A 26,110-nucleotide genomic window follows, 5' to 3' on the forward strand; every position below is an offset into this window, starting at 1 on the left:
GGACATAGTTTACATACATTTAAGTGAGATCCGGCTTCCAAAAAGTACATAAATATTACTTAAGTGGCCATATCTCGAGACAGGGTTGCCAGATCTTCAATGTTTTGGACTCGTTGGAAAGGTTATTTGATAACCTAATCAACGATGGGTCGGATGGAGGATCCGGACATAGTTTACATACATTTAAGTGAGATCCGGCTTCCAAAAAGTGCATCAATATCACTTAAGTGGCCATATCTCGAGACAGGGTTGCCAGATCTTCAGTGTTTTGGATTCGTTGGAAAGGTTTTTCGATTACCTAACCAACGATGGGTCGGATGGTGGATCCGGACATAGTTTACATACATTTAAGTGAGATCCGGCTTCCAAAAAGAGCATCAATATCACTTAAGTGGCCATATCTCGAGACAGGGTTGCCAGATCTTCAATGTTTTGGACTCGTTGGAAAGGTTTTTTGATTACCTAACCAACAATGGGTCGGATGGTGGATCCGGACATAGTTTACATACATTTAAGTGAGATCCGGCTTCCAAAAAGTACATAAATATTACTTAAGTGGCCATATCTCGAGACGGGGTTGCCAGATCTTCAGTGTTTTGGATTCGTTGGAAAGGTTTTTCGATTACCTAACCAACGATGGGTCGGATGGTGGAGCCGGACATAGTTTACATACATTTAAGTGAGATCCGGCTTCCAAAAAGAGCATCAATATCACTTAAGTTGCCATATCTCGAGACAGGGTTGCCAGATCTTCAATGTTTTGGACTCGTTGGAAAGGTTATTTGATAACCTAACCAACGATGGGTCGAATGGTGGATCCGGACATAGTTTACATACATTTAAGTGGAATCCGGCTTCAAAAAAGTGCATCAATATCACTTAAGAGGACATATCTCGAGACAGGGTTGCCAGATCTTCTATGTTTTGGACTCGTTGGAAAGGTCTCTCGATTACCTAACCAACGATGGGTCGGATGATGGATCCGGACTTCGTTTACATACATTTAAGTGAGATCCGGCTTCCAAAAAGAGCATCAATATCACTTAAGTGGCCATATCTCGAGACAGGGTTGCCAGATCTTCAATGTTTTGGACTCGTTGGAAAGGTTTTTCGATTACCTAACCAACGATGGGTTGGATGATGGATCCGGACATAGTTTTCATGCATATAAATGAGATCCGGTTAAATGTGAAAACACATTTTTATATATAACTTTTGAACTACTTATCGAAACTTCAAACAATTCAATAGCGATGTATGGGACCCTAAACCAAGTCGAATGCAACCGGTTTGATCAAAATCGGTCCAGCCAGTGCTGAGAAAACTTGGCAAGAATTTTGAACACATACATACATACACACACACACACATACACACACACACAGACATTTGTTCAGTTTTCGATTCTGAGTCGATAGGTATACATGAATATAGGTCTACGAGCTGTATTTCAAAAGTTCATTTTTCGAGCAGGATTATAGCCTTACCTCAGTGAGGAAGGCAAAATGGTATGAAAATACCAAATTTTGATATTATTTGTGCAAATACCAGCGACCATAATGTGCCCTTGGTTGCCCAGTAATAGATGGTAAAATACCATGAAATCATACCAAAACCATGTATGTGGAAGACCACAGAAATACCAAAATATGATTTTCCAAGGGCGCGGGAATACCTAAAAATAAAACCATGGTAATACCAAGTTTTGGTATTCAAGCAATGTTTAAAAATCCAGAAGACCTCAACTTGGTATTGAAATGGTTTTATTTTGAGGTATTATTTTACCCTTGGAATAACATGGTTTGGTATTGTTGTGCCCTTCCACATACTAGACTTTGGTATGATTTCATGGTATTTTACCATCTATTACTGGGCAACCAAGGGCACATTTTGGTCGCTGTTATTTGCCCAAGTAATACCAAAATTTGGTATTCCCGTGTTATTTACCCCTGCTCGGGATGTAAACAATAACAAACACGTTTTGTTTGGTTAACCATTCTGTTCATTGTCCCAAAGTTTGTTTACGGTAGTCGAGAACGTACGTGTGTCAAACGCGTTCTTACCTGAAATCCCTTTGGCCAGTTGTCGCATTTACAGTAATTTTCAGGATGTATCAAGATAGCACGACAAGATTGTAACTTCTTTCATATGAAGAGAAGTCATGTGCACGAAGTTTTTTTTTCGTTTTTTATTGAATATCTTAGAATTGAAATCGAATTTTGGAGATCTGTGAAGGCCAAAAGGTAAGGCATTGCTTTCTTAATTCAAATTGGCACAAAATGCACGTGACACAAGGTAGCACGACAGCGATGAATTGCTTTCTTAATTTAGGTTTTGTTATCTTTTAAAATTAATGGTTTTGAAAATTAAATAAGAATTCTGATATTCGAAGTTTGAAAAGTGCTTGACATGGGCAGGCAGCGCAATCTTCAGCAATAAAGTAAACAAAGTAAATTTTTTATTTATTTACAAGCCTTACCCGGCAAACTTCGTTCTGCCATTTTTTTGGTTTCCTGACGTTTCTTGCTTGTTTGCTAATTCAGCCTCCTGTGATCAAAATTTGATTTTACGCAGCTTTTCCCATACAATCTGCAGATGCTCCGGAATCTGTCCCAGAGTGGTCAAACTGGCAATTTTTTATCATATAAACCTTCCTTGGGCTTACACGAACCCAACGCAACAAAGAGCACCTCGATCCGACTCTCCGTATTGAACTGATTCGCGTTCGAACAAAACCATCGAAATTTTTTATATATATAGATTTATTGCCACTCATGTAAACGCAAATTCCGAACCAAGTTCTCAATATACATAAAATTAAGTATTGTCGTTGCAGTTTATATAACAATTTTTTTAAAGCTTTTATGCACCAAACAAATACGGCAATAGTTTTTTTTTTTATTTGCGTTTTAGGACCACTTAAGAGTGAGTTTTCACCAGTGTCACTCACAAACCGAGCAAAATCTACAAAAACTGCCTCTTGACTCAAGAGTCAATCGGGCCCGAAGAAAAAAATATTTTAAAAACAAATGAACCTGGTTGCAGTTATCAAGGCTCTTTATAAAATAGGTGTCATATGCATTGTAATTTGATTGATATAAAATTAATTGAAGTTTTATATTTTTTGACAAATTGACGACAAAAGTATTATTTTTTTTCGAGAATAAAACATTTTACTTCACTGTAAAACTAAATTTCATTAAAAAAATCTAAATGTTTTAAACTGGTTTATTGATGTTCATAATAAAGTCTTTTTCGATTTCAATACCAAAAAGAATATTTAAACCTTGTTCGAGATTGTTTTAGGGTTTTCAAGATCACATTTTTTAAAGTCGTTGCTTCCGTATCAGATATTTTGAAAATTTAACTTTTGGTGATAAAAAGTCAACTAAAATTCGATTTTTTTTCCTTGTACTTTATTGTACAGACGTTTTTTTCCTAATGAAAAATCAAATACTGAAAAAATAGTGAAATGCAACAATCAAGAGAAAAACAAAAATGCGGATCATAAATTGTGACTTTCAAGATTATTTTAATTTCAACTTCTGAATATTAGCCGATTTAAATGCGGACTAAAACGATGAATAAATATTTTCAAAAGTTAAAGATAGCTTTCAAAATACTTTGCTACGATATATTTGGATGTATGGATGTACGAATTGATTCAAAAATTATGTAATTGTGTTCGAATTTTGATTACTTAAAAACATATTTTGTTATTTTATTTTTTGGAAGGACATTGCATTTTATTGATTCAATAGAATATATGATTAAAATGTTGTTATATTTTTCTTGCTAATTGCGTTGAATAAAAATTCAGTTAATTTACCTTTATTTAAACGTTCTGCTCTCAACATTAAATAGAGTAGACCGTCATAGACAAAAAAAACATAAATATTTTATAAGTACTAAACATTTTCATATATTTAATGAAATGCATAGATTAAGGATTCGCAACCATTTTTTTATAAATATAATTATAAATTGATATCAAATGATTTAATAGAAGTTTCAAGTACGAATAGAATTAATGATTACATCGTGCACCCTAAATTTACGCCTCAAGACGAGTCAGGAAGCATGAGGTGTATCACCTTCTTTTAGAATGAAAAAAAACATTGGGATCCTGTGACACTTTTATTTAAAAAAAATAAATATTATAAATTGTTTTAATAGAATATCAACCAAAATCAAAAAGATTTGTTTAAAAGGTACAATTTTCAAAATAATTAATTACTTCAATAACTCAGTAATTACATGAATTACCCATTAATAACTTTTATTTAAATCAACTACCATCAATTACGAAATAATTAAGAAGTCACCGAATTACCAGCTTGAAATCGCTTTTGCAAGTGAAAATTAAAATATTTGCCAGAGATTTTCATTTCCCCTCGATTTTTTGTAATAAAATTTGCAGTGGCCTTATTAAAAAAATGGTTTTTTTCAGAACCAAAAAAATATCTATTCAAAATCTAGGTAAGATATTATCTATTGACATGCAACAGTTTGAATCAAAATGCTATTTGCTTATTACTTAGAAGATTAATTAAATATGGATTCCACATCTGTTTGAGAAGAAACACGGCATTTAAAATAATGGTTTCTTAAGTTCATTTTAGCAATTTATAAAACTTCTTTTTCAAATGAATATTTAATTGGTAAATTTGCATCATTCATAAAATTCTGAGGGAAAGGAAAAAAGATTGTTATGGTCTAAAAATTTGAGCAAATAAGTAATTCAAAACTTTTTTTTTACATTAATTGTCTTTGGACTTTGCCTAGAGCATAAGAAAGATGTAGCCAGTATAAGGCCCACGAACCCATTTTGAATGATCATGTAAAATGGCCTTTTACTAATCTATATTAATAGTCATTAATTTTTTTTTGAAAACTGAGGTTTTTTTTTAAACATTTATTTAGTTAATCTTATATTAGAGAATATGTTCTAAACGACATAGAATTTTACATTTTATGCTTTATCCATATTTTAATTCTTATTATGAAATAAAAATCTTAATTTCACACATATAAACATGAGTAAAAAAGTAGTAAAATCAAAATTGGAGTATTTTTTTTTTCTTGAGAACTTCTCTAACCTGATAAAAAGTTGAAATCTAACAGGCTCTCGTTGCAAAAAAAATATTCACAAAAAAAATACAAATTCTTGAAAATGAAATTTGAATAAAATGCTTAAATTCAATTAAAGTAGAAACTGTTGAAGATACCAAAAATATAATACATACATAATAATAAATCATTTTTGTGAGGGATTCGTGATTTCTGATTGATAAGCATCTGATCCAGACAAACCAAAATGTATTCAAATTTTAAAGACACTTTTTAAAGTTCATATTGAACCTTTCAATATAGTTTCAGGAAATATTTTAAAATGTCAAGTGCATTTCACTTACCCAACCGTCTTTAGCCAAAAAAACCACCTCTCGATCTTGACTAGACCGAGAGATAAAATCAATGCAAAATGCAATCAAAAGCTTAACAATAATATTTTGGATTCCTTAACTTCAATGAATTTCAACCAATTAGTTGTAATTGACTAGCTTTTGAAATAAATTGTTGTCATAAATTCTTTTTTTCTGCATATAAACGATGGAAATGTTTACCTAATACCTGATATGTATTTCAATTTGGTCAAACGCTACAAAAAGTGTTCAACTTCATCCCTGACCCTGACCATTCCCGGTGGTAATTCAATATCGCTTCGCTTGTCCTGCCCTATGCATGAGCCTACTTTATTAGGCTTATTAATGATGTCCTTTCATTCAGTTCATCTCCGCTCAACAGCATCCAACTCCATCCTGCTGCGTGCCCTAACTAATCCACCTCAACCCGCTTTTCTCTTCTACCTCTCCAAAGACCGACTCGGCAATCTCGGTGATCTTTTGTACGCTTCGCTGCTGGTCATCAGCCCTAAGTCAGCCCTAGCCGCAGAAACAAAGCTTAAAGCGTGGGGTCTCGACCGAACTTCAACCGAATCGGCCGCCCTTTTTGAAGAGCAGCTGGCAAGATTCTGGAGCCACGGGCTTGCAGGCGACATTCGCTGATGGCAATTATTCTAAAAACAGCAGTTGAAGATGGACGATTAAGCCCCCGCACCCGGCACCAGTCAGCGAAGGGCCTGGGACTGACAACTGATGAAATTACGAGTCGTCGTTGTTTTGAGCGGTGCGTGGTCCACCGTGGAGGATGATGGCAAACAGAAACTGGCAAGAAAGAAGAATTTAATCTTGGGGATGCTGAATGATGGGAAAATTCCATGCAAATTTGTTGTGGAAGCGTGAAACATGAGCTGATGGGCGGTACGACTGGTCCTTTGGAAATGAAATAGCATTGTTGATCAAAAGCAATGTCCATACAAAGTATTCAGCAAGATTGCAAATCAAGCAAAATTTGTTGCAAAAAGCTAGAAATTAAATAAATTTCCCAGAAAAAAAAATCTGCACACAAACATCGATTACAAAAAAAATGTTTTCTCAACATAACTACTGACCTTCGTTCAAGCCAATTTGTCACCCAACAATATTGCTTCCTTGAACTTTGCACCAATCCAAACACTCCAGAGTAGCATCTGGCGGGAATCAAGCAGCAAAACTGGTGCTGTGCAACACGAGCTGGCACCGCTACAAAACTTTTCTTTTTTTCCCCCCAACAAATCATCACCACTTTGTAGTACAGTGTGTTTGTGTGGGTGGTGGAAATGTTGTACCATTTTCTGTGTTTCATTTAGGGAACACCATTTTTTTCCCTCCCTTCATCCCGCTTGTTACAATGTCATCTTGTAAAACAGCACTTTCCACTTGCTGCATTTTCTTTAGTTTTTTTTGTGAGATTTTCGCTCCATTCCCAGAAGCAGAAGCTGTTTTGCAACTTTTTTGACAGCTCGCGCCAACAAAAGAAGCACGTGAAAATGGACGAAAAAGCTCACGCTGGAAAAGCTCCCCGGGTCAAGTGCAAGCAAAAAGGCTAAACAAGCTGTCAGTTACGACGACGCGCGCGCTTGGTCCCTCTCCCAAGTTCATGGCCTTCTATGGAAGTGGGTGCTGGAAGGGAAAATTCTTGGCACCCGCCCAGTTCATCACCCGTTCTTTCCCAAAAAAAGATTTCTCCCTTGACTACAGTTTTGCATAACTTTGCCACATTTACTTTTATCTTTGCTGAATTTTATGCATGATGTGTTGTTCTCTGTCATCTTTGAGCTCAGCTTAGTTTAGAGCCCTGCAGCCAGTGTTGCCAGCGATGGTTCGTGAGGCAAATTTGAATAAATTTTGGAAGAGTGCATTTTGAGCTTTGAAAGTGGAGCTAGAGAAGGAGTACGTGTGCGATGGGTTTTTTTTCGGAAAGTGTGATGTCATGACACCGTTTTCGAGACGTTTGGAGATGGTTTAGCGAAATGAGGTTGGAATTGATTTGGAATGCAATCTGGCAAGTTTGCTATTTGGTGGTGATTCTCACGTACGGCGAGAAATTTGGTTCAAGCAGCAAAGAACTCGTGACAAGTTTTGAAACGGTGCTTTTATTCTTTGAATTGTTGTAATTCTGAATTAAAATTTCGCAATGAATAATAAAACAAAGATTTTTGAAACTTTTTGTGTCAAAATTATTTGTCAATTAATCTCAAAAGAATTCGAGTTGAGGGGGTGGCTCAAATTAGGTCTTTCCTTAATTCACCCCCATCCACGATTTTCCAACCCTCAAAATTAGTTCTGCGGAAGACAAAGATTAGAAACACTCTGCTGGCTGTTTGTATTTATGGGTTTGTTTTCCCAACTCAAAGGGCGTGTGTGAGTGTGTGTGCTAGAAGTTAGAGGGAGTGTGAAGGGGAAAACAGATAAATCCCATAAATTGAACGCTCATCCCAGGATTTAGAGCTCTTCGATTCGAAGGAATGCGTACAAATGCGGAATCCCAACGTCCAAATATGTGGAAAAAGCCAAAAAGGGAAAATGTGGAAATCCTTTTTGTGGAAATGTGTGCGTGTCATAATCATAAACAAATGCCAACTTTTGCCCGAGTGTGGGACGAAATCCTCGAGTGCTCGATGAACATGGTTGGTGGAAGAGCGGAGGAAATCTTAATCCTTATGTTTATCGTTATCTAGCGTATCTTCGTCGCCATCGAAGATATCACCAAACGACGACGCAGTCATTTCGAAAGGATTTATCCAAACACAGGCGACTTCACCGAAAGTCCCAATTAAGACGACGAGGACGAAAATTGGTAAATGCTTCCAAATTGCGCTGCCGCAAACCGATTAGGTTATGGGATGAAGCCGTTTGAAGCCGAACGAAAACCCGCAATTAATATTGGTGACGAAAAGCCGTCGCAAAGAGCGCTATCTTATGGTTGTGATCGGAAAATTGTGTGTGTGTGTGTGTGTGTGTGTTATGCTACCTAATTAATTGGTTGAAATGAAAGCAATTGAAAGAGCTTGTGAGTAAACCAAAATGAATAAGCTTCAAATCAATGTTGATGTTTTCAAATTATAAATGATCATTATGGTGACCAAAGTAGAAAATAATTCACAAGTTTGAAAAAATAACTATTTATAAAATTAATACCTTTTTTTAAATTTGTTAAAATTTTTGCTTTTTCGAAATTTGACAAAACATACATTTGGGTTTATAGATTCCAGTTTGTCAAAATATTTATTTTATTTTTCAGCATTATTCTTTGTTATTTCAAAGAGGTTTTGAAATTTACAGTTTTTTAGCCATTTTTATTTCAAGTTATGTTTTCCAGTTTTGTTCTTTTTTAAATTCAGTTTGTCTTTTGTCGACAATTATCGAATCATCTTTTGTGAATTTACGTTCTGTTTACTTGAGCTTTTATAAATTCTGTTTTTTTTTTTCATTTTTAGCTTTTTCTAATACTGCTTTTTCACTTAAATATTCACAAACACAGTTTTTGCCTTCCTCACCTTACTGAGGAAAGGCTATAAAATCACTCGAAAAACGAAATTTTTAATTTGACCTCCTAGACCCACCTTCATGTATGCATATCGACTCAGAATCAAATTCTGAGCAAATATCTGTGTGTGTGGTGGGTTGTTGATCAAAAAAATTTGCACTGGATTATTTCGGCACAGGCTGAACCGATTTGGACCGTTTTGGTCTCATTCGATCCGTCTTGGGGTCCCATAAGTCGCTATTAAAAATTATAAAGTTTAGTTAAGTACTTCAAAAGTTATGCTAAAAAAACGATTTTAACAAAAGTCCGGAAGATTGTAAAAAGGGTGGTTTTCGCAAGAAACCCCGTCATGTAATCAGGGATGGAATAATCGCAAAAAAATCAATTTCGCAAGCGAACTTTCTTCACCCGCGAAAGAGAGAGGAGGCAAATCACTCAAAAGAAAATCGCTCCCGAAATTATTCAAGAAAATCAATCTGCTGATGATTTTTTGTGAATTTCCTTATCAGCACCACTTAAAAGTATTTATTTCACTTTGTTTACACACTTTGCCCATCTACAAAATGTGACAGGTCGTTTTTTGACGTGTGACGTTACACTTGCACGTGTAGTAGTGAAAAGGATATTTCACCGAATAATCAAGATGATGATTTTTTTAGATTCCTTTTGATGATGATTATTCCATCGCTGCATGTAATACATTGTTAGAAAGGTATTCAAAAGACCTTTTCAACGAGTTCAAAAGATTGAATATCTGACAATCCTATCAAAAGTTATAAGCACATAAGTGCCCTGAATTATGAAGTTCTGCCTACCCAATTTGATGGTATGAAAAATGAATCGAGTTGATAGAACACTGAAAGGTCCACCCTTTTGTATCTATTTTGGATAGGATTCCCCTCTAAATGTAAGGAAGGCACGAACCACCTAAAGGTGGATCAAGTAACGTTTTATTTATTTATATTTAATTCTGTTTAGAAATCATTTTTTATTTTATTTTTTGGGTTTTGCTGAATTTTCCAACAATTATTTTTTCTACAATGTGCCTTATTAGATGGTTTTAAAACGTACTTTTTTTTTAAAGGTTCACTGTTTAGGAAATTTGAATCTGGTACATTTCACCGAAGGTCATTTCGCCGAATGGGACGTTTCGCCGAAGAGATATTTCCCTGAAAGTTTTTTTTCTTTTAAATTCATAAGGAGACCTTTGTATTTATTTTTGACTGAAATGTTTTTTTGCAACATATTTGAACAGCATTTATTCAAAAAAATCAGAACTGTCAAAAGTTTTTCTTGCAAATGCCTTTTTTCTAAAAATTCTATTTAATGTATCCTTTTTTAAATCAAAAGATTTTCTGAAATTTTTCTGATGAAATAAATGAAAAATATACAGTTTTATTTTAAAACCTTGTTTTTTGCCTAGAACTACGATGAATCTATCTTTTTTTTTATTAAAAAAAGCTCACAGAATTTTATTTTCCTAAAACTTTGATTCCAAAACACAAAAATAAAAACTCAAGAGATGTAAATGAATTTAACTATTTAAAAATTGAAACTAACATATTAGAAAAAATGCAAAAAGCGAGATTTGACAAATAAATTATGTTTTGCTCTCGAATGCAAATAATAAAAATGTTCAAAAGTGTGTTATAGCTTCTTGTTTAAAAAAACTGCTCGTGTACAAAATAATACCAAAATACTCAAAAATAAATTAAAAATCTTCTCTTTATAAAAAACTCAAAATAATGTTCATGTTTCAATGGCTGCGAAAACTCCAAGAAATTATTTTTGAAAAACCAATTTGTTTCCTTAGTAATCCTCATGTTTGAAAGCATGCAAAAAAAGCATAGGAATATTTTTTTCAGTCCAATTTATTTTCAAAGAACTTATCATGTTGAAAAAAGTGCCAAAACTCATAGAAATGAATTGTCATGTTTTAAATAAACCAAAAAACTGTTCATGTTAGAACGAATGTAGAAACTCACGAAATTAACTTTTAACTACTGATTTATTCTGTACAATTCGGTTTCTGTAGTTTTCTTTCGTTCGGCAAAACGGCTTTCAGTTTTGTTCTTAAAGCCCAATATTTTACAAATTTTAAATTTTGCTCATTCTTTTCAAGACAACTTGAGTTTTTCGAACTTTTTTTAATCTTCGAACTGTTTTTGTCGGAACAATCAATAAGCTGAATACTGCCAATTTTGGTAAAATTGGCCCAAAAAATTGTTTGTATAACAATTTTGATTAGTGGTAAAATTTAATTTAAATTGACAGATAGTTTTATAATTTAAATGTTAACGATTGATGAACTTCGTTATTTGGCTTAAAAATCTGTTCTATTTTCACACTTATCACCTGAACTCCCAAACCTAAATCTTCACCTTGTCTTAACACTACTTAAGAAGAATTCATGCAATGCCATTATTTATTTTTTAACTTATTTTGAAATACATTTTCGTAGAGTCCATACAAAGTACTGGGAACCCTGTTGTGAAATTGATTTACTAAAATGGAATTCATCAAACATTCCTGGTTGACAGAACATATTCAGCAAACAGCATCTGGTACAGTTTTACTGTAGATCAAAATTAATTTATAAAAAAAAACCTCAAAGCATCCAAAATGTTGGATGAAAATGGCAAGCCTGCCATAAAGCATCGCTATTTATGTAAGATAAAAATTTCAACAAAAATTTCAATACTGAACACTTGACTTATTTATATGAATGTACCTAACATTTAAACCGCACTAAATAAAAATAAATCTGAAAAACTGGCAGTCTGGGAACACTGCCAAGAAATTTTGAAATATTTCAACTTGGTCTTAATTTGTTTTGGGTATCCGTTGCAGAGAACTTTTTTTTTGTAAAAGGTACTCTAGAACGACAATCTGATCCAGATCAATCATTTGGCGTTTCAATTTCCACTTGATCTCGATATTGTTTCCCAAATATCATCAATAAAGCTCTCGAAAATCGCTTACTCTGAACAAGTGTGCAATTGTTGTTGGCTTTCAATTCTGCAAGATTTCACCGCAGAGGGCTCACTCTCTGCTATCAGCGTGTGGAAATCTTTTTCCAGAGTTTCTTTCTGGTTTTCCATCCTGGAGCAAGAGACAAACCAATATTGTGGGGGGGTTGGGGGAGAGCTCAAGTATCCTCCAGGAAAATTTAATTTATTTTCCCGTTTGGCTGGAAAGTTTGCTTGTGGACTAACGTTACTTTATGTTTAGTATAACTTTTGTTTTTTTTTTGGTTAACTTTTTTAACATTCTTAAATTAATTGAATAAAATCAATTTTCAAATCATTATTGCCAAAGTCTTCTCTATCTACGGTTCACATTCGGTGAGTTCCAGCTCCAACTTTACAAACTATTCTCCTTCCCTCTTCACAACTCCAAAAGTCTCCCGTGAGTGTGTGTCTGTGTCGGTAGCTGTACAGTCGGATCAGAGCTTGACGTGATCGTGGATTGGGATTCCCACCGGAGTCAATCACTTTGAGCTTTTTATGGCTTTTATTGAGATAGATGGATATAGATTACATATAAATATCAAATGACGACAAACGACGACCAAGACGTGGACGACTTGGCAACTTGAAACTGAAAAAAAAAACTGGAAAGAGAAGCGAACGGAGACAAGAAGTTTTAGAGGTTATGTTTTGGTCTTTTTTTGTGCTCTCCCGAGACTGCTGGACCATGTTTGAGACACCCCCTCCCGAGTTGGGCCAGCAGCACTCATAAATTGATGATGTTTCGACAGACAGAGTGGAAAGCTTTGATTGAAGGCGGGCAGGAGTTCTGCGAGAGTCTGGTCGGGAATTTTAAAGTGGAAGCTGGCTGGAATAATGCTAATTGAGAAGGTTGATTGCTGATTGACATTCAATCAAGTGCGTTGATGCGTTCGGACGGAGATAATGGTTGATAAAATTCCATTTCGCATTTCGTTAGAAATTAATTAAATACTCTTTGGGTTGTTTCAATGATAGTCAGTCAAATTTCCTTGTCGAAATAAAATTCCAAATTTAAATCTCTAGGCAGTGTTATCAGAATCTTTCGATTTTGTCCTGATTAAAATCTTATCAATTTTGTAAAATTTACTTAAGGGATAATGAGGCATGACAGGGTTGCCAGAGTGTTTCTAATCTGTGTCTTCCGCAGAACTAATTTGGAGGGCTTAGGGGTTGGGGTTGGGAAATCGTGCAAGGAGTTAATTTAAGAGACGGCCAATTTGATATTATTTACCTCTTTGGCTAGAAATCGAAAGAAATTATTTTAAAAAAATAAGACCTGCAACTACTTATATTAATAATTTAACAAAACATAATTTTGTACTGTAAACATGATATTGGATTTTCTTTATGTTCAAATCAACTGATTTTGCAACATCCATACGTGGACACTTCTTAAAAAGCTCTCGCCAAAAAGTCATTTTAGTTACATCATAGTGAACATAGTGTTGCCGGAGTCCCCAGTTATAATTACAAATGTTTTTGGTAGTCGGGCATGTACGTGTGTCAAACGGGTTCTGCCTTGAAATCCCTTTGGCCAATTGTCGCACTTACATCAATTTTCAGGCTGTGTCAAGATAGCACGACAAGATTGATACTTCTTTCACAAGACGAGTGACTACAATGCACGGATTTTTTATGGTTTTATTGAATATCTCAGGATTGAAATAGAATTTTGGGGATCTGTGAAGGTCAACAGGTGAGGCATTGTGAGCTGCACAAAATGGCGTTCTTAACTCAATTTGGCCCGAAATGCACGTGCGATAAGATAGCACGACAACGATGATATAGTACTGAGTAAATCGAGTCCCTGCAACAAAACTATTTAAAAAAAAAAATCATTATTTTAATTAACTAGGTCAACTTGTTATTGTTTAGATGTGGCTTGTGATGGAGCCTGCTTTGTTTTCGCCATTTATTTTTTCAAAAGCCCCAACTGCTGCGGGTAGAAAAGCAGCTGGGCCTACGAATCGAAAACCCTCCTCCCGCATGGCTGCCCTTGATGGATATTTAATTAAATTAATTTAATCGGTTGTGTAATGTGCTGTTTTGCTGGTTGGTGGTCGCGGCCTCCACTTCCTGCCCCAAACCATCATCCTAGGTCCTAGGTTAACAGTTACCACCAGAGGCCAGCATGGGCCAATCTCACCCCTCCTTCCGCGCATTCAGTTGCCCCGTCACTTTGCGGAATTGTTTTATGAGGTGGAAATTTCTGCCCACCACCCTGCGGTGATTTTGGGCGGGGTCTGTGTTGCCAAATTACAGTTGAATATTTTCACAGCATCCCAACAACAAACGGTCGGGAAATTTATTTCCTCGCAGCGATAAACATTTCGGGAGGTCCGAATAAATTTCCAATGCGGACAATTATTTAATTTAATTTCGGAAAGCTCCCGCCGGCTCGCACACGTGTTTCTGCCCTCTTTTACAATACACAGTACAAAAATATCATTTTTTTTAATAAAAAAAATCAAATGTAATTTCATTTGAATACAATTTAATTTTGAATGTTGTGATTCAAAATTGAGGAAACTTTTACTAATTTTTCTCCGAATTCCGGAAATAGTCAAATTGTTTACCGAAGTGGAATCACGACACGTGTGACAATTGTACATGGCCACATGTGGGAGGTGGTGCGTCTATAAATTAGGCTCCATACTGGGTGGTGCTGGGTTCATAATGATAACGATTTTGAGCGTTCGCGTTTTAGGCCCCAGCAGCGCAGGCAGGTAATTGTTTATGGCCCTGTAATTGTATCAAGTCAGCTGTTTTGAGCTAAAGCAGCTTACGGGAGGGGATTGTTTATGGGAAAATAATGCAGGTGAGTGGTTTTCTGGGTCACTTTTTACTAGCTTTGTTTTGTTTACTATCTATTTAAAATCATAAATCTTAATGAATACAGTCAGCATTCAATTCTAGAGTTTTTTTCAATAGGTCCTATAAACAAATGAAACACAATAGCTTATAGGACCTTTTGAAAAATAACTCTGGATTTTTTTAAATATATAATTTTTTTGTTAGTTTGACAATATATTTTTCGTCATCACGTAAGGACATATTAAATAAAAAAATTCTTGCACATTGTTTACACATTTACGTATCTCGAAGCCGTTGCATCGTATCGAAAAGGGGTCAGAGATAAACTTGTAGGAAACTGGACGTGCTTTCTGATAAAAATACACTGTAAAATGCAGAATAAAATGCATCTCTTTAAAAAAATCTAAAATCGTTTGATAACACTTCTTCTTATTTTAAGTGGTTAAATGTCAAAATATTCAAGAACTGATCGCTGGAATCGGTTCTGCAGACAATTTTGCATAAAGTCTAAATATTGATCATTGTCCTAAACAAGGGTCCTGATTCCTCCAAAATGACTCATCCACTCGCGAGCACAAATCGATCGCGACGAAAAACTGCTCTGATGGTTTCCTGCCTTTTATCATATTTCCACACGAATCGCTTCTGAATACTCTCTCTCTTTTGCTCTCCCTCTCACTCCAATCGGGTAGTACAGCGAATTGCTCGGAGAGAGACCGATTGCGCTTTGTCGCTCAAAGCTGACTCAAAATAGTCTGCGATCGGCTTTGAATGTTTAGATCATTTACTAAATTGCTAAAAATCCATGTTATCATTTTTTTGCAGATTTTGTGACTCGAGTTGACGGACGGAAAATAGCATAGGCCTAGCAATGCACGAAGTATTTGTATCGCTGTGTGAAGCGATTGGCAAAGTAGGTAGCTGGCAGCTAGCGGGTCGAGTTCGCTCGCGAATGGTTAGGCAAAGATTGGATCGGCGATGAGTGAGTGATTTAAGATCTTTGAACCGAAAATCAGGACCCTTGGTCCTAACTTTAACAGTTCTCAGCGATTTTAAAAATAAAATTGTTGAAAAAACTGAGGTTTGGTATTTGTTTTTTTGTGTTACATAAAATATCGACAATAAAAAAAATAGGCTGAAATTAAACACAGAAATATGAAATTGAGAAATTAAGAAATTAAACATTATTGTAATTTTGTTATTCAATATTTTGGATGTTTAGGAACTGAGCAGTTCTCTACGGAATCGGTCTTTTTTCTTTAATTTTATTGTTTGTATTTTTTAATCCGGCTGAAACTTTTTTAATGCCTCCGGTATGCCCAAAGAAGCCATTTTGCATCATTAGTTTGTTTGTGTTTCAGCCGGATTAAAAAAATACAAAAAAAAAATGGAATGACCGAAATCTCAGAGAATTGCTCAACTAAGAAACTTAAGAATTCAAGAATTTAGGAACTCAGGATTTTGAGCATTTTGGAATTTAGAATCTTGGGAAGGATGGATTTTGAAAATTGAAGAGTCTAGAAATTTTAAAATTCAGGAATTTAGGAATTTTGCATTTAAAGATCTTAGGAATTTTAGAGTTTTAGGAATTTGGAAATTGAAGAAAATAAGAAATAATGGAATTTAAGAGTTTTTGAGTTTGGGAGTATATGAATTTTTGATTTTGAGATTTTAGAATTTTAGCAAGTCTCGAAATCAGGAAATAAGAAATATTGAAAATTGGACATTAGAAATTATTTTATAAATCTTAGAATTTAGGAATTCCTGAATTAAGGATTTTGGTAAGATTTAAATTTCAGGATTTTGGGATTATTTCATTCCAGATTTCAGAAAATTGGAAATTGGAAATTTTGAAATTTACAAATTTAGGAGTTGAGAAACTAAGGTATTTCACAATCTGGAAATTTAATAATTGGGTCCTAAAATGAAGCTTAGATTGCTGATATTATTGTTTACAGCGATAAAGCTTATTTTTCTGAGGACAATGACCCTTTGTACGACCACAAAGAGTCTAAAATGGATTTTTAAATTAATTTTGAATAATTAACCTTGACAGAAAAGCTCCTATTTAACAGCTCGTTCCAAGGGAACCATAGTTGATCCATCGAAAAAAATTTGTCTTGTCATATTTTTTTTGCATTAAAATGAAAAAAAGTGATCAGAAATTGTTTTTAATCGTGTTTTTTATCGTTGTACATAAAAATTGACATAGGGCTTTAGTACCCAATTGAAGAATTCAGAAGTTTGGGAATTCAGAAATTCAGCACGACGAAATAGTTTGACCAAGGAGCGTTGATGAATTTGATGGTTAAAAATTACCATTTTTAGATTTTTTTTAACCTTGATTTTTTTGAAAAGCGCATATTAAATGATGTTTATTTACAATTAAATAATTCAATTACTAACAAATTCTCAGAGAAAAAGTAAATAATACTTCAGCAACATAAATACAGTTAATTGTTTAGTGTTTTCTGAAGTGTCATAAGAATTAAAAAAAACTTGACAGTGTTCTTTGTTATCATGCTAAATCTTTTCATAAACTATGAAAGATTTTTCATAATATGTGCATTATTTAACGTTATTCAGAAATAATTTTCAAAGATCTGCTTATTTTGTCAAAACTATAAAAATATGCCTTTATACATTTTTATTAAAACCATTATTTTAAAGACTAACTTTGAATTCTATCAACAAAAACTCTTAAAAAACTCAGTTTGAAAAACATCTTCATTTTTAAATTTATCAACGTAGAAAGATTTCCTCATTTTCCAATTTTCCAATAAATTCAACATCGTTGCCTGGGGAGGGAAAAGGCCTCCAAACCCTCCATCCCGGCAGGCATTTTCGCAGTCGATAAATTTTCCCCCAAATAAGCCCCTTTTTTCGTCACAGCGGGGGAAAGTCAGCCTGCTCATCAATAAAATAACCAGGGCCATTTTCGCTAACGCCACTAAAAATTTATCACACTGCAGTGAAAATAAAATGGGCTTTTCTTCGTTCGACAAGAAAGTGTACGCTTACGTTGCGTGATTTATGGAGTGTCCCCTTTTCGCGAGGAAATGCTGTTTGTTTGCCCAATTGGAAAGCTCTTCTTCAGTTGAAAATAAGCCATTTTCTTCGGAAAAATGGCGCACGCAAAAGCCTTTCGTGGAGATATATTGTATTTTTCGACGACGGTAGGGTTAAATGACGGATTATTCGCACTTTTCGAGCAAACAGCTATAAATTTCGGAGCGTTTCTAGTCCTGAGTGTTTGTCACTCGTGAAAGTCGTTAGATTCTGTTTTTTTTTTGTTGGTGAGATTTATGCTATTGTGGCCTGATTCTGGGAAAATATCGTCTTCATCAGGCCCACAAGGGTAGTAAATAAGATGAATCTAGAATGGGGATCATCCTTTCCAGGGTAATGTCGTTTTTGCTTTTGAAAATATCAATGCTTATTTTTCGTAACAAAAGATTAAGCATGGTATTACAACTTCTTCTCCAAAGGACAGCTCATCAAACCTCAGAAGGCACGTACCAAGGCATCAATTTGATCGGTAATGTGCAATTGAACTGATTTCCAAGGAAAAGTGTGAGGCTTTCCACAAAGTCCCTCCCACAGACACAGGTCCTAAAACGTGATGATTTACTGAAACAAAAATCCCTCAACCACACACACGCAAGCACACTCATGTTGACAGAAAGCTCCCTTCCTCTCTCTCTCTTCTTCAGTGAAAGGTGTCAGATAAGCTTCTGCTAAGTAGGATTGTTGTGGGCCGGGGAAAATTTATTAGCATATGTTTGCATACATACATATTTATGTACCCTCTCCTACGCAGGATCTGCCCAGGATCGACCTGTCCTGGCCAAGCTCTGGGGTCGCTTCTGGTCCTGGCCTCCCCCGCCATGACGCGTAAGCCCCTGCTCGTAAAAATACGGATGCCGGTAAATTCTGAGAGGTAGTTGGATTTTTTTTGTGGAATTTTTCATGCTTTTGTGCCCACACTTGCTCGTATGACAGGGGAGTTCTACGTGAAATCAGAAAAAAAGCAAAAAAGCAAAAAAGCAAAAAAGCAAAAATGCAAAAAAGCAAAAAAGCAAAAAAGCAAAAAAGCAAAAAAGCAAAAAAGCAAAAAAGCAAAAAAGCAAAAAAGCAAAAAAGCAAAAAAGCAAAAAAGCAAAAAAGCAAAAAAGCAAAAAAGCAAAAAAGCAAAAAAGCAAAAAAGCAAAAAAGCAAAAAAGCAAAAAAGCAAAAAAGCAAAAAAGCAAAAAAGCAAAAAAGCAAAAAAGCAAAAAAGCAAAAAAGCAAAAAGCAAAAAAGCAAAAAAGCAAAAAAGCAAAAAAGCAAAAAAGCAAAAAAGCAAAAAAGCAAAAAAGCAAAAAAGCAAAAAAGCAAAAAAGCAAAAAAGCAAAAAAAGCAAAAAAAGCAAAAAAGCAAAAAAGCAAAAAAGCAAAAAAGCAAAAAAGCAAAAAAGCAAAAAAGCAAAAAAGCAAAAAAGCAAAAAAGCAAAAAAGCAAAAAAGCAAAAAAGCAAAAAAGCAAAAAAGCAAAAAAGCAAAAAAGCAAAAAAGCAAAAAAGCAAAAAAGCAAAAAAGCAAAAAAGCAAAAAAGCAAAAAAGCAAAAAAGCAAAAAGCAAAAAAGCAAAAAAGCAAAAAAGCAAAAAAGCAAAAAAGCAAAGAAAGCAAAGAAAGCAAAAAAGCAAAAAAAAAAGCAAAAAAAAGCAAAAAAAAAGCAAAAAAAAGCAAAAAAGCAAAAAAGCAAAAAAGCAAAAAAGCAAAAAAGCAAAAAAGCAAAAAAGCAAAAAAGCAAAAAAGCAAAAAAGCAAAAAAGCAAAAAAGCAAAAAAGCAAAAAAGCAAAAAAGCAAAAAAGCAAAAAAGCAAAAAAGCAAAAAAGCAAAAAAGCAAAAAAGCAAAAAAGCAAAAAAGCAAAAAAAGCAAAAAAGCAAAAAAGCAAAAAAGCAAAAAAGCAAAAAAGCAAAAAAGCAAAAAAGCAAAAAAGCAAAAAAGCAAAAAAGCAAAAAAGCAAAAAAGCAAAAAAGCAAAAAAGCAAAAAAGCAAAAAAGCAAAAAAGCAAAAAAGCAAAAAAGCAAAAAAGCAAAAAAGCAAAAAAGCAAAAAAGCAAAAAAGCAAAAAGCAAAAAAGCAAAAAAGCAAAAAAGCAAAAAAGCAAAAAAGCAAAAAAGCAAAAAAGCAAAAAAGCAAAAAAGCAAAAAAGCAAAAAGCAAAAAAGCAAAAAAGCAAAAAAGCAAAAAGCAAAAAAGCAAAAAAGCAAAAAAGCAAAAAAGCAAAAAAGCAAAAAAGCAAAAAAGCAAAAAAGCAAAAAAGCAAAAAAGCAAAAAAGCAAAAAAGCAAAAAAGCAAAAAAGCAAAAAAGCAAAAAAGCAAAAATTGCAAAAATTGCAAAAATTGCAAAAATTGCAACAATTGCAAAAATTGCAAAAATTGCAAAAATTGCAAAAATTGCAAAAATTGCAAAAATTGCAAAAATTGCAAAAATTGCAAAAATTGCAAAAATTGCAAAAATTGCAAAAATTGCAAAAATTGCAAAAATTGCAAAAATTGCAAAAATTGCAAAAATTGCAAAAATTGCAAAAATTGCAAAAATTGCAAAAATTGCAAAAATTGCAAAAATTGCAAAAATTGCAAAAATTGCAAAAATTGCAAAAATTGCAAAAATTGCAAAAATTGCAAAAATTGCAAAAATTGCAAAAATTGCAAAAATTGCAAAAATTGCAAAAATTGCAAAAATTGCAAAAATTGCAAAAATTGCAAAAATTGCAAAAATTGCAAAAATTGCAAAAATTGCAAAAATTGCAAAAATTGCAAAAATTGCAAAAATTGCAAAAATTGCAAAAATTGCAAAAATTGCAAAAATTGCAAAAATTGCAAAAATTGCAAAAATTGCAAAAATTGCAAAAATTGCAAAAATTGCAAAAATTGCAAAAATTGCAAAAATTGCAAAAATTGCAAAAATTGCAAAAATTGCAAAAATTGCAAAAATTGCAAAAATTGCAAAAAAAAAATGAAAAAAGTTTCAAATTTACAGAGAATTACCTGAGAGAAAAAAGAACCCAATGCGGTATGGGATCAAGGCACACAAAAGTGACAAAAATGATAACAGACATTTCGCACACTCACACACACACAAATACCACAGTGAAGGCTGTCGGATTACAAAGCGTTCCTCCAGCATAATCTCAACAACAAACCAAAAGTAGCATAAAGTAGATATCTTACGGTGATGACAGGGTGGCTCCTCACACCCCACTTTTTTCTCTACACACACGCACATTTTTTTGGCAACATTTTCCGCATGGTATTAGCATAAATTTTTGTTTCACACCCAAGAAGGTTCAGTCGCACACGTCAGAGTGATTTTTCTCTTTCTGGTTTTTTGGGCGAAACGATGCTCAAGTGGGCTTTTTATGGGCGGCAAATCGGTAAGCTTTTGATTGTGTGGGGTCAGGAGAAAAGCTTTCTTGGTTGGATTGATGAGTAGGTTGTGCCCAGTGGGTGGAAATTGCTTTTTGCTGAGGCATTTTTCTTTTCGTATAAAATTCGAGAAAATTAAAAAAAAATATTTGTTTGATTTTTTGATCATTTAAGTTTAGATAGTAATTCTCACCAAATTTGAAGCTGCCATCAAAAACAGGGTGTCAACACGGAGTGCCCTTTCACTTGTAAACACTTTCCATACAGACCTGGTATATTTACACCCATAGCCGATCGGTGAGAATGAAAAATGGACAATTTATTCAAATTCACAATGAGCATGAAAAAAAAAAGAGGAAGACAACCTCAAACAATTCGATACAATAAACCACTTTGCGGGGGAGTGCCCGAGCACGAAGAAAGTGTTCAGGAAACCCAGCGAGAGAGAGAGGAACAATATTAAAAATATCATTATTATTATCATCACCAAGGTGCTATTGTTGCGCGCTGGTTTGGGTTTGGACTCGCGATCATGGTCCTCTGCTATTAAAAGGGCTAGGCCCCATTGCGGGGGCGAGGAACGTGCGAATGAGCGCCGAACAATGGTGTGAATGTTATGCTCCAATCAAACACTCTCAATTGAAGTGAGGAGGTGGAGGAGTGAGAGGGGATCTCGATTCGATACACGATGTTGAACAATCGGAGTGAGAAATTTATCATTTGATGCGATGACATCGTTGAGGGGGGGATTGTCATGCTTTGGGGTACTTTCAGGAGATGAACTGATCAGTGAGGAATTCTTTTCAGAAGAGAAATTCATTCAAATTTAAATTCTTTTAAATTCCAAAATGTTGGTTTATTACATTAAACTGTTTTCTCAGAAAATTGTTAATTATTTTGATATTTGTTTAAAAAATCACAGAAAACAATGAATCATTCAAAAAAAAAAAAAAACACACTGAAATCACTGCCAGAAAAAGAAGCAAAAAAAACCCCAAGAAAACGATAATTTATGTGCCAATTGTTGAAGGTGTGGTGCTTTATGGTTTTATTGTCTTTTTACACCATCACCTTCGTCCCAAAGCCAACTGAGAGTAAAAACAAAGCAATTGCCCGTGCGGCTTGGTTGTTTTTCTCACTCATGTCAAAAGTCAAATGAGCGCGCAAACTAAAATAAAAGCAATAATAAATCCACGCTCCGTCATCGTCATCATCGTCATATTGAAGGTGGAGGTGGTGTGATAAATGGAAGGGAAAATTGGTGGTAAAAAGTTAAAAGGGCTTTTTGGAACTCTTAAATTTTTCGTATTTGTAAGAAAAGAAACAAACTGAATAAAAAATATATAACATTTCAAAATACTTCTTCCTCACATTGACGCTCCAAACTTCTTTTGAAGGATCAAATCTCTTACTGGGTTGCACCAAGGTGGTGTGGTGATGGCGTGTGGGTTCAATTCGTTTTGCTGGCAGAGTTAAACTGAGAGAGCGATATTGCATTGCCACACACAATCACAAACTGCGCAAACAAAGTTGAAATTGTAGGGTAAGAGGTTACCAAATTTGATTTACTTTAGTTTTCTGCATAAATTGCTTGAATTGAAAATCAATGATTTTTTCCATGTTTTAATATAATAAAATATTAATAAATAAATTTATCTTAGGTCGGTCTGTGAGTTTAAGTGGTTGCAATAATATTGCAATATTAAAAAAGTGTAATTAACGGTGCACATCAACCAATTCTTTTGCACCCAGATTTTTTTAACAGACATTTTAGTATCTTCAAAAGTATGGGAACTATCGATATAATTTTGTATTCATCCCTTAAGCTTCTTTTTCCATAAAGATTTACAACAAAATTTGTCCAATTTTATAATCAAATTATTTCATGATTGGGTCCGTAAATACAACAATTTGAGAAAAAGAAGACAACTTCTTCCTTGGTTGCTGTGTACCCTTAATTAAAATTTCCATTTGCCTTTTTTTTCAACAATTTTTCTCTTTTTTTTAATTTACTGTAATGTAAAACTTAATTTATTATTTTTTCTGGGATTATAATTTTCCCAGTTTTGTTCTGTTTTAGAAAATCAGATCACTTAACATTTGTTATAAATTTGTATATTTGTTTAGAAAACATTATTTTACCGAATATTTTAAGCTTATTTCGAAAATTTTCGTTTGAAGCATAAAAATAAATTTGTTTTCTTTTTAGAAGGGCCTCTGCAAATATTTTTCCGATTTTTTTTTGTGCCATTGTTCAAAACTTTTTTTTTCGTAATATCGCGATAACTCGTGATGTTTAAAAGCAAACCCCTTATGTATATATCAAAATTTTTGTAATTGTCTCATCCACAACTTTGCAGAACATTGTTACACTCTAAAAAATAACCTTGCAAAGTTAGAATAAGCACGAAATTTTAAAATAAAAAATATTGTTCAAAATGCAAAAATGACCCTCCAATGTAGATTCGAAAAGTACATTAAATTTCCCTTAAAATGGCATATCCCAAATTTTTTTACAATCGAGTAACGAAAAATGGCAGAGTTTAAATAACTTTTTTACTGTTTTTTTTTCGATGAAAAATACGTTTTTCCGGAATTCTGAGGACTAAAACTTTAATTAAATTTTTTATCAGCGTAAGGGTTGTAAAGTGGTTTAAATGAAACAATTTTATTTATTTTAGATTTTCGAAATAATTTTTATTTTATGTTTGACACAATTTTAGTCATTTAATTTTTTTTTTAATATTTAATATTTAACATTTAATATTTAATATTTTTTCAATCCTAATCTTCTTACAATTTTGCGGCAACTTATACAAAATGAGCATTGATAAATTACAAAATCTGCATCTTCTAATCAATTAAGAGTTTTAGGGGACTTTGGATTCTTTGGAAAACACATGGATTTACAAATTTCTTAATATTTAATTTTTAAATACAACATCAAATTCGCGACCGAAAATGACCTTAAATTTTCATTTAAACTAAGTTTCCTGCTTATTAGTTATTGTTTTTCGATAAACAATCATAAGTGATTATTTGGTACATATTTTTGGAAAATTGTGATTTTTTCTGCAATTTAATTTAAGATTTTATTGATCTGGCTGCTAAAATACAATGTTATTTTTTATAACTCTAGATTTCTCGAAAACTATTTTTTCGATTGCGATGTTAAAAACTTTTGTGAAATTATCTTCCTGTGATTTGCATCAGAATCGAGTGATTTTTTTAAATTATATTTTTGAAAAAAGCAGAAAATTTCATAAAAGTAATCTTTTTAACATAAGAAATCGAACTTAAAGCCAGTTGAGGAATAAGGGCTAAATAAGTGACATTGAGAAAACCCTTTTTTTCACAAAATTTTAACTTTAAGAGGCTGTATTTCAGCAAACAGAAATTTGATCTTTTAAGTTTCGAATTTTAGTTATTTAAAAATGATAAAGTTTTTATCCCTCGGGCCTTGGCCGTGTCGAAGGGGATCATGAAAAAAATAAAAATAAAAATTCAAATTGGAAGCCTTAGTCTCAACATTTTAATGAAAAAAGTGATTTAAAATACAATCTACAGTTATTTTGCAAAAACATAATATTGAAAAAATAAATTTCGTAATTTTATAGCCAATGAACTATTTAAATCCGACTGAATTGGGGTCGCAAAACGAAAACATTTTTTTTGTCATGATTCGAGTATCCGAAGTCTCATACAAACCTTCGGATAACTGAACTTCAGAAGAAGAATTTGAGCTCGAGCCTCGAGTAGATATGAGTCGAGATCGAGTCTAAATCGACTCGGTGCTCGAGCCAAAACATGCACTGGATTGTAGTATATCATATTGTCAGTCTGACAGATTTTTTGTGTGACAATCCGATTTTTTTTTTTTTGCTATGCTAAATTCCTCGAGATAATGTTTTGTGGAGTAATGATATATCGATACCTCTGTGCCTTCTTGTGCTTAGCTTGCTGGTTTTCCTATCTAGTTAGCATAAGAGAGCACAGAGACATCGATATATAAATTGAAAATATACCATTAAAGGGGTTACATACATGCAAATTGCCAAAAATGTCAGAGGTTGTTATGAGCACACACTTAAATTTGTTTTCAAGGCATTAAAATATACATTTTCAACCATTAACGAAACAAATTTTAAGACATTTGGTTGTATCACTGCCAAGATATAGCTATTTGAAGTTAGTAGTTTCGAAAAACGGTTGCCACGATATCTCAACAATGCTTTGACCAAATCGGCTCAAAATTTTGGTGAAGCCTCGTAAAACCGGTCCCGTGTGCATGACGAAGGCCGATTTTCAAAAAAAAATATTTAAAAAAAGATAAAAATATTTTTATGTTTTTCATATAAAACAATCGCCAGTTTTTGATTTTTTTTTGAAAATGAAAAATTCCAAAATCGGGCTTCGTCATGCATACAGGATATGCCTTGCAAGTCTTTGCCCAAAATTTCAGCCAATTTGGTTTATCTCATCTCGAGATATCGTGGCACCCGGAAATCAAATTGGTATTCAGAGAAAAACGCTCACAAAGTTTGACAGTTCGCTTTACGCATGGCAAAATTTTGAGCTTTAATCGTCTCTAACTCAGTTGAATCATGAAATATCTTTATGAAACTTTCCGGAGTGATTGAAAAACATCTTTTAAGTGGATTTAATAAATTTATGCATTTTGAAGTTTTGAGATTTTCTACATGTATGTAACCCCTTAAACAAAATTGCAGCATTTTCCTGATTTTTCAATAAAAAATAGATTAGACCCAAATCACTAAATGTTGCAAGTAATGTTCCATACAAGCTTTCAAGCAGTCGTAAAAAAAAACATGAAAATAAATCAATTTGCAAAAACGTAGAGAATTAAAATCATTGATAGTGAGAAAATTTTGAGCGAAATCGGTTGAGGTTTAAGGGCCACTATAGATCGTTAAAGTTTGCGACA

Source organism: Culex pipiens, chromosome 1 (genome assembly GCF_016801865.2).
Source record: "Culex pipiens pallens isolate TS chromosome 1, TS_CPP_V2, whole genome shotgun sequence".
Classification (NCBI taxonomy): Eukaryota; Metazoa; Arthropoda; class Insecta; order Diptera; family Culicidae; genus Culex; species Culex pipiens.